Raw genomic sequence first — 13,376 nt, 5'->3', positions numbered from 1 at the left:
GACCCAATGCCATGATCTTTGTTTTCTGAACGTTGAGCTTTAAGCCAACTTTTTCACTCTCCTCTTTCACTTTCATCAAGAGGCTTTTTAGTTCCTCTTCACTTTCTGCCATAAGGGTGGTGTCATCTGCATATCTGAGGTTATTGATATTTCTCCCGGCAATCTTGATTCCAGCTTGTGCTTCTTCCAGCCCAGCGTTTTTCATGATATACTCTGCATACAAGTTAAATAAGCAGGGTGACAATATACAGCCTTGATGTACTCCTTTTCCTATTTGGAACCAGTCTGTTGTTCGTACCAGGGTTCAAACTCTGGCCTTCTCACTTTTGACTGGTGTGCCCTGGGCAAATTTTTGCCTACTCAGAGCCCAAGTTTCCTCATCTGTAGAATAAGGGTATTCACTAGACAGAATATGCTAGCTTGTTTTGCAGTAACAAACAACCCCCAAATTTTAATGGACTAAAACAACCAAGGCTTATTTTTTATGCAAGCAAAGTTGGCAATGGTTCCAGAGACCTCTGAAAACAATTGCCCCCCTACACAGAAGCTCAATAATCCAGGCTAAATCAACCACGTGCCACTGCTGTCTATCACATGCTTCCACAATTGGAATGGGACTCTGGAGGGCCTCGGAGAGACTATTAAATGCTTCAACCCAGAAGCAACGTACATCACTCCACTCACCAATCGTTGATCAAAACTAGTCATACGGCCCTGCCTCCAGTATGGAGGTATGGAAAGCACAATCAAGCAGTACCTAAGAGAAGAGAAGTAGAAACGAGGAAGCATTAAGCATGGTGGTAATGCATATCAGGGTGGGGGGTGGGGGGGATTGGTAAGGCAGGTGACCGTGAGATGCATGGAAAACTTGAGCACACTTTCTGGCACAGCGAAAGGTTTAATAAATGCTCAATATTATCATTATTACCATAGCCTTCCAAAGCCTTGCCTTCTCTTCCATTCCGGCTCTGATCAGTGTCCTAAGGAGCAGTGGCCTATTTCCTAACTTGCAACTTCTTTACCCTCCAGGTTTGGAATTTTGTAGCTCTTCCTTTCCATTAAGCCTAGTATCAGTCATGAGATTTGCATCAGCCATTATAAAAACTCTGGATGGTAAGGTGGCAAGAGGCCAAGGATGATTTATCATTTAATACATATACACAGCACGCACATTCTTGGAATGTGTGCATATGACAGAGGTCATTAACTAATGTTTCATTAGCGCTATTATCATCAGTGACTATAGCTGGTTCAAGGTCAGGGAGAAGGAGGGGCCCACCAGAGGCAGAGGAAAGAGCATTCCTGAGAAATGAAAGAGACCCCCAGGTTCTGAAACCTCAGTGTCCACATCTGTAAAATGTGGCTAAGGATCCTGCCAAGCTCACTGGGGTGTTGAGAATACCCAGCACGAACAAGAAGGCTGGTTCCCCGTGAGGTGTTATCCAAGTTCAGTGCATAGTGTTCCCTGAAAGGCGCCAAACACTGTGGTGCCTCAGAAGAAAACGTGTACACAGAGCCCCTTGAAGATCTCTAAAGCTTGTTTTCTGACTCTCAGCATTTGTCTCCCCAGACATCCCTGTCTCCCACTGATTCTTACTCCCTTGATAACCAGTTCATCATCAGATTGCTTAGCCCAGTATCTTTCTCTCTCCAGATGTACAACGGGTAGGAAGTCAGATTGCATGGGGGAGTGCGTGCAGGTTCCCAGGGCTTTTCCTGCTAGACTTGTGAGCTCTGGGGGATGGCTTATTGCTGCCCTAATCCTAACAAGGCTCATGCCACCATTATACAACTTTAATACCAGTTTTTATGCGGGCATCTGGGGATATGTGTGCTTATGAGCAATTTGTAATGAAAGAAAGCCCAACCTTTAGCAGGCTGGGAGAAGAGGGGCCCAGAGCACCAGGCAAGGCAGGCCCCATCACAGGAGCCGCCCCAGGCTCTGGGGACAGGGCTGCTGCCCCGGGACATTTAAGGCACTATTTGATCTCTTGTTAAGTCCCACATGGCTTCAATTTCCATGTGTTCTGAAAGAGAATGGAATTAGAGTCAACAGATCCATCATGTCTTTCATAAAGATGTGTTCTTAATCAGGAAGGAGATGGAAGAGGAAAGGAAATTCACATTCATGGAAGGCCTACTATGTGCCAAGACCATGCCAAGAGCCTTATTTCATATGAGCCTCATAATAGCCCACTTAGGTAGGATTTGTTATTAACCTTTGCAGTAGTTCACAAAAAAGAAAAAACCACCCCACAGTATTTTGTACCTCAACCCCCATGAAAAGGTGGAGTCTGTTTCTCCATCCTTTGAATCCAGTATTGGCTATCCTCTGGCTTGGGCCAGTGAGGCCTTTGCAAACACAATGCAAGCAGGGGCGTAAACATGATTGTGTATCAAATGTGCCTTTTCTCTCTGCTTCAAACCATTTCACTGCTATGCGAGCAAGCACAAGTTAGCCTCCTGGAAGATGGGAGATGACAAGGGAATGACCCCAGCTGTCCCAGCCACAGACACAGCAGTGAGGCCGTCCTAGGCCACCCAGCCACCGCTGAGGCAGCCCAGACCTGAAACACCCAGCTAATCTAAAGAATCTTAGAAATTACTAAGTTCTTGACGTAATTCTTGACGTAAGCCATCCTGTTTTCGGGTAATTTGTTTTTCAGTAAGAGCTGCCTGATACATCCCTTGTTACAGATGAGGAGTCTGAGGCTCAGAAAGCTTAAATCATGTCTTCCAGATTCCTTACCTGGTTATATGGCTGAGAGGGATTTGAACCCCAGACTTATATTCAGGGCACTGAATTACCAGGGTGTCCCTACATCATGCTGGCATGTGGAGTGGGACTCCTGAGAGCAAATTCTCCTGCATCACCATCACAAGATCATCACCATCACAAGATCATCACCATCACAAGACCATCACCATCATCATCCACACTCTTTTCATCTTATAAAACTGAAACTCTGTACCCGTTAAACATCTCTCCATTCCCTCCTCTCCCAGCCCCTGACAATCACCATTCTACTGTCTCTATGAATTTGATGACTCTAGGTACCTCATGGAAGTGGAATCATATAGTATTTGTCTTTGTGTGACTGGCTTATTTCACTTACTAGAGCATCCTCAAAGTTCATCCATGTTGTAGCGTATGTCAGAATTTCCTTCCTTTCTAAGGCTGATGAATAAGATAGTAATATTAATTATTAAATATATAATATTGTATGCTTATCTATCTACCTGTCAGTAGAGACTTAGATTGCTTCCATGCCTTAGCTATTGTGAATAATGCTGTTATGAACATAAGTGTATAAATATTCCAAAGATTAACTAAACCTATATGGTAGGCCTCCTTTGGCTTAACTACGTCTCAGTTCTCCATTTAGAATCCCACAGATTATCTAGAAGCATCAGTGTTTTTTTTACTTCTCTTTCACCTGGAAATGACAGTGGAGAGTCTGTTGGTAGCAGCACCAACTAATTCAACAACAATATAAATTGGATTCTAATCAGTCTGGAATTTCACATATAAATCCTCACATCTGTGGTGAGGAAGGAGTTTGTGCTTTGGGATCCTAAGCTACTTAAAAGCTAAAGTCTGAACCTGTTTAAAAATAAAATGCATAAAAAGACATGGAACCTGGAATTTAGTTTTGAAAGCAATTGTATGCAGAGGAATTAGGGAGTCGCTAATTGATTTCAAGAGAAAATTGCATCACATTACAAACAATTGGATTTTTTTTTTTTTTTCCAAATGAGCTCCTTCCCCTGCAGTGAAAACATCTGGACTCCCAGGGGCCACGCACAGGCAAAGTCAAAGCCTCTTGCAGCCCAGGACAGATGACAGGTTTTGTGAGTTGCTGTAGCTTCAAGCAAGAAAGGGCACAGGATGGGCAAGTGTGGGATGTTGCTCTTTTTCACATGGCAAGGCAAATCTAACATGGGGTCAGCAGCAGCACGGGATTGTTTAAAATCTCAGCTTCAAGTCCAAACTCCACATGGCATTCAAGGCTCTCCAAAATCAATCCAGTTCCTCGGCAACCTGTAAAACCTGTCCTCTGGAGGCTGGAAGAGGCTCTCCACAGAGCGTGATACTGATGACAGAAGGGAAAATGCTTCCAATGGGGTTGTGGCAATCCATGTGTTCCCCTGCAAGAAAGAAAATTTTAAGAATGGTCACTTGTTAAGTAATCACCAAGAATGACTCAGACACCCACGGTTTGCTCACGGGACACCAGTAACTAGTTATCAAGATACTGCCTGTGTAAACATATCAGTTTGGACACACCAGCCAGATGTTTCCCAACAACCAGTAATGGAGCCAAAACTTGATCGTCTCATGTCTGAGTGAGTTGCTACACATTTTTATTTTTTTAATGGTTGTTTTCCCAAAGTAGAATAAGACAACTCACTGGGAATTCTGTGGGAAACAATGTTTTTGCAGATCATTTTAGCCATAGAATCCTTTCTTCAAGTTGAAATGTCACATGGAAGCCCTGTATTTAAAGCTCAAGGTCCACGGGACAGGCGCCTTCCTTTCAGTCCCTTAGGGCCCCATCTCTGGCTCCTTCTTGGGCAGAGGGGTGGGCTTTGGAAGGCTCTGCCCTGCTGTTTCTACAAGCAGATATTCCACGTAAATGGATAGCCCAAAGAGAGGGCCCTCCACACCCAGTAGCGGGCCCTCCACACCCATCAAGACCCTAGGAAAGTAGTTGCCCCCAACCTACTCTGGACTCTCATCCTCTGTCTTCTCCTGCTTGAATCCTCACTGACTCTTTTGAAGGTCCAGAACTCTTCTTTACTGATGAAAGCAGGTAATTAATTCAAAGCTATAAAAAGCCAGGCCATGTGTTGGGGGGTGGGGTGGGCAATACAATTCTGAGCTTCCTGTTTCACATAAGGGACCACACCCCGCTGTATGCGGGATGAGGATGCTTCCTCCTTCCCCGCCCTCTTCTCCCCTCACTTCCCTTTAACCCTTTCCTGCCCACTGGTTGGAAACCCTAAGCATCCATATCGTTTCCTCAGTAGCCCCATCTTTCTCCATTCAATTATCAGTTCCTAACCCCTAAGATCCCTCTCCACATCTTGCAAACTTCACAGACTCTAGCAGTGTCCTCTGACTGTCCTGGCACCTTTTCCCAACCCAGTATCTGCTTTCTATGGAACAAGGGAGGGTGCGCTCTGGTTTTAAGGTTTTCCTGCAATGTGGGGGGAAGATGACAGTGAGACATTCCTTTCCCGGATGTGGCTATCTTCTCAATGGTAACCCACCATCATGAGGATCAATTCCTTAAAACAACAGCAACAGCAACACAACACCTCAGCTGGTCTTCAAGAGAGATTTATACTCCTTCTTTAATGCAATTTTGACTTATCTGTTGTTGTTGAGTTGCTAAGTCCTGTTCAACTCTTTGCGACCCCATGGACTGCAGCACACCAGGCTCCTCTGTCCTTCACTGTCTCCCAGAGTTTGCTCAGATTCATGTCCAGTGAGTTGGTATTGCTGTCTAAACATTTCATCCTCTGCTGCCCTCTTCTCCTTTTGCCATCAATCTTTCCCAGCATCAGGGTCTTTTCCAATGACCTGGCTCTTCACATCAGGTGGCCAAAAGAGTAGAGCTTCAGCTTCAAATCAGTCCCTCCAATGAATATTCAAGGTTGATTTCCTTTAGGATTGACTTATCTGGGGAGAGTTAATAACCCTGGTCATGAATAGCACTATGCCTACATCTCTTCCAGTAACACCCAGGCTTCTTCCTTGCTCACGGAACACAGAGAGAGGAGGAGTTGTTTTGTCTGTCTATTTCAATTAGCTAAAAGCAGAGCTGGTCTTATTAAAATGATAGAAATCCCTGCCCCTCGAGCCCTCCATTCCTCTGCTAGCATACCTCCTCAATAAGGTCGCCAAATTAAGCAAATAAAAATATGGGATACCCAGTTAAATGTGAATTTCAGATAAACAATGAATAATTTTTAGTATGTTCCAAATATTACAAGGGACAAACCTCCCCCTGCGGCAGCCCCAGGGAGCACGGACTGAACCTACCATGTGGAGACGTTGGCTTCAGTTAGGGGGTCGCAGCAGTTGATCTCTAAGATTTCTTCATCCTAAGGACTCTGATTTCTTGTATACCAGCACACCAAGAGTGAGGGTTTCACAGAACATGGGTCCTTGTTCCTGGCAGCAGAAGGGCCCCTCCTTCTTGAGCCTCAGGTCCTATCCGGGGCTCTGTCTATGGTACTGTCTGCTCTAGCTCAGGGGTCTCAGACTCTGCCCCTTGCTCTCTCCTCAGCCCACAAGCTGTCTCCACTTAGCATTTCCAAGTGGCCACCAGTGTTCAATAATGGGCTTCAGTTCTGCCTCCAGCAACTCTCTTACCTGCTTTCCTGCCTGGGACTCTCTTCACTAATTTCCTACAGCTATCACACAACACTTCTGATAAGTAGCGTGTGGCCAAGGACTTGGCTAGGAGATCAGGCTCCTCCCAGAGCAGCACAGACCAGTCTCTCCTGGCAGCAGAGGGTCCAAGGCTTCCAGAATGAGATCCCTTGTCAGGAAAGTAAACGAGGTGTCCCTTCTTAAAAACAATGAGCCAAGATCACCATACAGGAGAGAGAACCCTGTTTAGTTTGGCTAAAGCCAGCTCTAATGGAGAGTGTATGATAATCATCATCTCCAGGCTCAGCTGGGGGATACAGATCGAGGGGGAAAGAGAAACTGGGCAGGGAACTCATGGAATCAGAAGATAACTGAGGGGAAACACAGACTGAAATGCAGGAATGCACCCCGCCTTGGTTCACCGGATATGTTGGAGCAAGCTTACAGATGAAAAGATAAAGATGCTGTCAACAATGCTAGAGTCATCCTCCAAAAACCTCAACTATCTCTCAAACCAGAAAAGAAACAGAGAGAGAGAGAGAAACCACCTCCATTTCTGTCTCTTTTTAAGATGGGCAAGGGTGATGCCTAGTTAACGTCAGCCCCAGGCATAGAGCCTTCACCCAGAGTAATTAGCTCATGAGCGACAAGTGAGTGGACCAATAACTGAAAGTAGCTGCCCAGGTAGCCCTCCGTCTGCACTCAGAACTGGGACGCTGCTGTGCCTAGTCCCCTCGGTCACGTTCAGTCTTTGCAATCTCATATCTGGGTTTGAATCCTAGCTCTGGTACTACCTGTGCTATGGCCTTGAGCAACCACTTGATCTCTCCAAAGCCTCAGTTTCCTCATCTATAAAATGGCATTAATAACTGAATTAGCTTCACCAGACAACAGTAAGGATCAAAGGAGGTGACATATGAGGAGAAGGCCTACAAACTCTAAAGCAATTCTCAAGTAGTAAAAGTACTACAAAATGCAATCCCTTCCTTTAAGCAGCTTACAATCTGACCTGTACAGTCCAATACAGTAGCCACTAGGCACGTGTGCCTACTGAGCATTTGAAATGTGACTGATGGCAGACTGTTTTACACAGGTTGCTAGTATATAATACATGCTAGGGATTGTGCAGGGGGAGGAGGGGTGTGTATTTTAATAAAAAAAAATAATTTAAAAATATCTCGTTGGTATGTTTTATAATAAACACATGATGAAATGGTACTGTTTTTATACATTAAACTAAATAAAATGGCAGTAGCTTATTAGTAAATAAATACTGGCCAACCAATGTGTCTTGGTTGGCCTCCCAGGTGGCACTAGTGGTAAAGAACCTGCCTGCCAGTGCAGGGAACGAAAGAGACCTGCATTCAATCCCGGGTCAGGAAGATCCCCTGGAGAAGGGCATGGCAACCCACTCCAGTATTTCTGCCTGGAGAATCCCTTGGACAGAGGAGCTTGGCAGGCTAAGGGTTGCAAAGGGTCAGACATGACTGGAGCGACTTAGCATGCACAATGTGTCTTGAATAAGTGTAAGCTGATCATGTGTCTCTCTTCGTCACCTCTGCTGATCAGAAGAGCAAGCATAAATGTTTCGAACTCTAAGTGACCTTCAGGACAATTCAATCCAACACCTTGTTTTGTTTTTTTTTCAAATGAAGAATCTGAGCTCCAGAGAGGTTGGAGACCTAAGCAAGATGACATGGCCCATGAACGACCCAGTGTATTTTCTATTAGACAACAGTGAGGTTTTCAGAGCTTTTCAAATCTTTTTTTAATAAAGATTGCCTAAAATTGAGTCACATGATAATTCTGGGAAATGACAACGTATCCACATTTGGCAGATGAAAAAACTGAGGTTCTGAATGACTAAACAGACACAATTAATGGCATCTTTGAGGCCAGCACTCTGACCTTTCACCCCATGCTCTCCCTCCCACCGCAGGCTCCCTCTCTAGGCCCGGAAGACGGTCTAATAATATGTAGCATCCCATTCCCCGGTGCCCCTACCACCTCTTGTTCAGGACACGCCTGTGAGCATTCTTCAGCCTAATTAAATAATGGAACCACACTGATCTTTTCTTCCAAGGTCCAGGGGCACTGTTTCCTCTCCACCCCAGTTCTGCTTGGGAATGTTGACTTTGGAAAACGGCACCAAATACACTCTGACTGCAATTTCCAAATCAGAAACAGCCTCCAAATCCTTATTCAGTGGAGAGTAAAAGATCTCAGAAGGGCAGAGCCTCTTCAGGCCATGAGACTCTAGAACCTCTTCTGCCCTCAGAGCCTCCAGGGACAAACAGGTCGTTACAAGCCAGCTCAGATCCACACATGGGTACCTGCTGCATTTCCTGGGATTCAGAGATGACTGAAACAAAGCTGCCACCTCTTAATCATTCCAGGCCCAACAGAGAAGATTCACACAAATGGTTAGCTGGACTATGAGGCAGAAGGACATGGGTACCATACTTTGGGGGCCTAGAAATTAAGGAGCCTCAGGTTCGGACTTCCCTGGTAGTCCAGTGGTTAAGAATCTGCCTGCCAATGCAGGCAACAAGGATTTGATTCCTGGTCCGGGAAGATCCCACACGCTGTGAGGCAGCTGAGCCTGTAGGCCACAACTACTGAGCCCGCACCATAAAGCCCGTGTTCTGCAACGAGAAGCCGCTGCAGTGAGAACTAGAGACAGCCCTCGCAGCAGTGATGACCCAGCACAGCTTTAAATTAATACATAATGCTTTTAAGAGAAAGAAAATTACCTTTTAGAAAAAGGAACCTCAGACAGGCTTCTTAGCCAGTGGGGTCGGACCCAGTTCTGAGAGGACGAGAAGACATCAGAGGCAGAGAAGGGACTGATAAACTTTCCAGGAAGTGAGAGCAGAGATTCAAGAAAACTTTAGTCTTTGAGGACATGTGGGTTGGCTCATCCTTTCTGGTGCCCTCCTAGGTCACTCTGAGCCAAGCTTTTGCAGCCGCAATACTAATAGTACCTCCTCACCTCTCTGGGATGCTTCATGGCCAATCTCCTTAGATACTCACAAACACCCCAGAAAGCAGGCAGGACAAATGTCACATACCCATTCTCCAACATCAGGGAAGACTTGGGCAAATTAGTGCCCTGACTGGCATCGCATAGCAATGAATTGACAGAGCCCAGGCATCACCAAGCATTTCTGGCTTCTTCACCTCTGATCTCTCTTCCATACAGTTCAGCACCCAAGAATTGCAAAGCTCCAATTTTCCCCAACCTCCCTTGTCTTAAAGGCAACTTGGTAATTGCCAAGCACCACTTACCTTGCATAAATGGCCTTGCTGCTGCTATTAGCTCAAGGGCTGTGTCTTATCTCCCAAGGTGCTTCTTTTGTCTCTCACAACGTCTAGAAAGTGCTCAGTAGACTTGTAGATTCATGGATTGGTAGGCCCAGTTCAGAGATAATATCAAAAGGGAAAGGACATGTTAGAAAAGGATTTTAAATGTTGCTCTCACTACCTAAATTCATAGCCACTTTCTTTGAAGGTCTTTAAAAAAACTGAGCTTGCCTCTGTCATCATCTCCTATCCTCATGCCTGTCATGTGCCTACAAACGTCTCTTTAATCGCATTCAACCAACTCACTTCCCTGATATTTTGACTTTCCAGACTGCTAAATAAACACCAATCCATTTAACATCTATATCCTGGGCACCAGTGCACAGGTGTGTGTGTCTATGTGTGTACATAAGGGGAGGAAGGTGTTGTAAGGAAATACATAGCCGTGCAGTGTCCACTAAACCAAGTGTGGCTATTGAGCACTCGAAAGTGGCCAGTCTAAATGAAGTCAGGCTGTAAGTGTTAAATATACCCTGGATTTAAATGATTTAGTGCAGAAAAAAAGAATGAAAAATAACTCATTAAAATTGAATATACATTGAAAAGGAAATCTTTTCAATATGATGGATTAAATATTATTAAAATTAACTTCCTTTCTTTTTACTTTTGTTAATGTGGCTAGTAGAAAGTGCTATGATACACCTGTGGCTCACATTATCTTTCTATTGGACATTACTAACCTTCAGAGGGAGTCTAACCAGGGAAAGGAACAGACTTGTGAACAAGCCACGCAAGTAGGACCCGGAGTGTGGCATCCCTCGAAACCTTAGTCTTATGGGTTTTAATTTCTTCATCCATTTTCTCCACATTTGGTCCTTTAATTTGTCCAACCCAATAACTATTTAAATCTCCCCTCCTCCAACTAATTCAAACACACGCAGTTCAGAATGCATCTCAAAGCCAGCCTCTACCCACGCTGCCCACCGCACATGCCTCTTGCCCAGTTCCTGCCTTATCAGCCACAGGACGAAAAGCCTGCCACAAGGTAGTCCCTCGACAGTGACGTGAATATGGGGTTGAGAAATGAGTAAACTAATGTAAAGTGCATAAGGCAGACACACGTGTATGCACACACACAGTCCTGTTTGGCTTGCTTGTGTTTCTTGTTCCATACATACATCTTGTGTCGTTGACTATGAGAGTTCTGCCTTAAGGTCTTTACTTAAGCTGCAGCCACATCATCCTCACGCTGCTGCTGCTAAGTCGCTTCAGTCCTGTCCAACTCTGTGTGACCCCATAGAAGGCAGCCCACCAGGCTCCCCTGTCCCTGGGATTCTTCAGGCAAGAGCACTGGAGTGGGTTGCCATTTCCTTCTCCAATGCATGAAATGAAAAGTGAAAGTGAAGCTGCTCAGTCGTGTCTGACTCTTTGTGACCCCATGGACTGCAGCCTACCAGGCTCCTCCATCCATGGGAGTTTCCAGGCAAGAGTACTGGAGTGGGGTGCCATTGCCTTCTCCCATCTTCATGCTAGATCATCAAAATATTCTTGTTGGCTAATAATTCTTTCCTTTTCTAAAGCCAGACGGAAGTCTCACTTCCTTCATGAAGTCTCTGTTATCTCCTTCCACAATGCTCTTCGTCCTGATTCCCATGGAGAGCCTATTCTACACTATGTGGCAATCAGTGTCTTGTGTTTTCTTTTTGTTTCATAGATGAGTTCTGCATTCCTTTTGGCCTTTCCTCTACCCACACTCCCTGTGAACCATAAACTTCTTTGAAGCCTGAAACTATTTTCTCTTAAAGCTCTTGCACAGAGCCTGAAAAAGTGAATTTCCTAAGAGGTTAGAGCTAGGGAAGTGTCTTTTGTTCCATTAATGAGGTAGCTTTTGTAAAGCTCTTAGGCAAACTAAGGATGGGGGTGCCTATTGACAGAGCAACCCACCTTGTGATTAGAGGGTAGAACTTTCAGTTTCGCCCCTGACCTCCTGGGATGGGAGAGGGGAGGAGCTGGAGATGGAGTTCAATCAACAATGGCCAATGATTTAGTCATCCATGCTTCTGTAAAGCAGCCTCCACAAAAACCGAAAAGAATGGATCTAGATAGCTCCAGGTTGGTGAACTTACAGAGGAGATTTGGGGAAAGTGGCTCACCCGGAGAGAGCCTGGAAGTTCTGCACCCCTTCCCATATATCTTGCCCTGTTCATCTCTTCCATCAGGATGTTCCTGAGTTATATTGTTTTATAATTAACCAGCAATCTAGTAAGTAAAATGTTCCTCTGAGTTCTGTAAGCCACACTAGCAAATTTATCAAACCCAGAGAGGAAGCCACAGGCTCCAATCTGTGGCCAGTTGACCAGAGGCACAGGTGGCAATCTAGACTTGCAGTCATCTCTGAAGTCATTATGTGCTGAGGGGCACGGGGAGTTGGAGACAGTCCTGTCGGACTGAGCCCTTAACCTGTGGGATCTGACTCTATTTTTAGGTGGACGGTGTCAGAATTGAATTAACTGTTAACTTGAGTTAACAGACGCACATGGAAAGTCTTGAAAGGAGATGTATTTTGTGAGCTTGGTGCCTGGAGCCCTTGGGGCTTGGATCTCTACCGCTAGCATTTACGAAATGTTCATTAAAAATAAAAATAGGCCAAATAAAAACTACCTTGAAGGTAGTTGCAAAGAGTCAGACATGACTGAGTGATTTTCTCTCACTCTGACTGTCCCATAAGATTGTGGAGCCACCAGCAACCCCAGCTGAGACATAAGAGACAGTTTATTCACCATCCTCACTCACTTTTCCTCTGTGCTGTGAGGGGGTGGGTCTTCAGGCTCCCCAGGAAAGCCTATCCCTAAAGCTGCTGTGATGTTTGGGATTGCCCAGCACTGCCCCTGGAGTTCCTAGGGGTCATCCTCGTTCACTACTACCAGGGTCTTATAAAGCCCTCGGTGTATGAGAGAGGGCTCTGCACTTGGGAGGGTTTTCATTTTAGCCCCATTTCCAGGAGTAAGGGGAGGAAAGGGAGAAAATAGCCAAACATCTCCCAAGCCTGGGCACTCAGCTTGGTGATTTGCACCCACCTTGGCCTTAGAAGCACTCAGGAGACCCCTCTCTCATCGTAGAGCCCCTCCTGGCTCCGTGGGAATACTCTTGGGGGTGCTGTGCACACAGTGGGTAAGACTTCATTCAAAAGGGCTGTCCACATTCTAAGCTCAGCAAGACTCGGAACAAATTTCTGAGCAGCTCTGGGGCAGCTGAGGTTGAGTAATAATTGGTGCATATCCTGAAAAGGTGCATGATATACGGAAACTTTCTGATCACCAGAACTTACATAGGACTTGGCTTGTTGTACAAGTGGTGATGCTTCAGAATTTCTTTCCAGGACTTTGCCACTGGTGGTCCAGTGGCAAAGAATCCACCTGCCAATGCATGGGACACAGACTCGATCACTGGTCCAGGAAGATTCCACATGCCTGCAGGGCAGCTAAGCCCATGTGCCACAACTACTGAGCCTGCGCTTCACAATAAGAGAAGCCGCCACAGTGAGAAACACGTGTATCGCAACCAAACCGTAGCCCTCACTTGGCGCAACTACAGAACGCTCACATGTAGGAACGAAGACCTGATGTAGCCAAAATTAGGTAGATAACTAAATAAATAACTTTAGAAAGAAGGATTTCTTACCAAGGCTCTG

At 45.4% G+C, this 13,376-nt stretch overlaps 1 long non-coding RNA gene across 2 annotated transcripts; it reads right to left on the bottom strand.

The window, feature by feature from the left end:
• Positions 1-3,630: 3,630 nt before the first annotated feature.
• LOC138436984 (uncharacterized) lies at positions 3,631-12,179 on the bottom strand. Of its 2 annotated transcripts, XR_011255705.1 has the most exons (3): positions 9,671-11,205; positions 4,728-5,686; positions 3,631-4,149 (listed from the first exon to the last, which is right to left on the bottom strand). It is a non-coding gene; the product is annotated as an uncharacterized lncRNA (long non-coding RNA). The 2 variants fall into 2 exon arrangements; XR_011255706.1 differs by lacking the exon at positions 4,728-5,686 and having other exon boundaries at positions 9,671-12,179.
• Positions 12,180-13,376: the final 1,197 nt, after the last annotated feature.

This window comes from Ovis canadensis, chromosome 3 (genome assembly GCF_042477335.2).
Source record: "Ovis canadensis isolate MfBH-ARS-UI-01 breed Bighorn chromosome 3, ARS-UI_OviCan_v2, whole genome shotgun sequence".
Lineage (NCBI taxonomy): Eukaryota > Metazoa > Chordata > Mammalia > Artiodactyla > Bovidae > Ovis > Ovis canadensis.
This window is presented reverse-complemented; position numbering and strand designations above follow the sequence as displayed.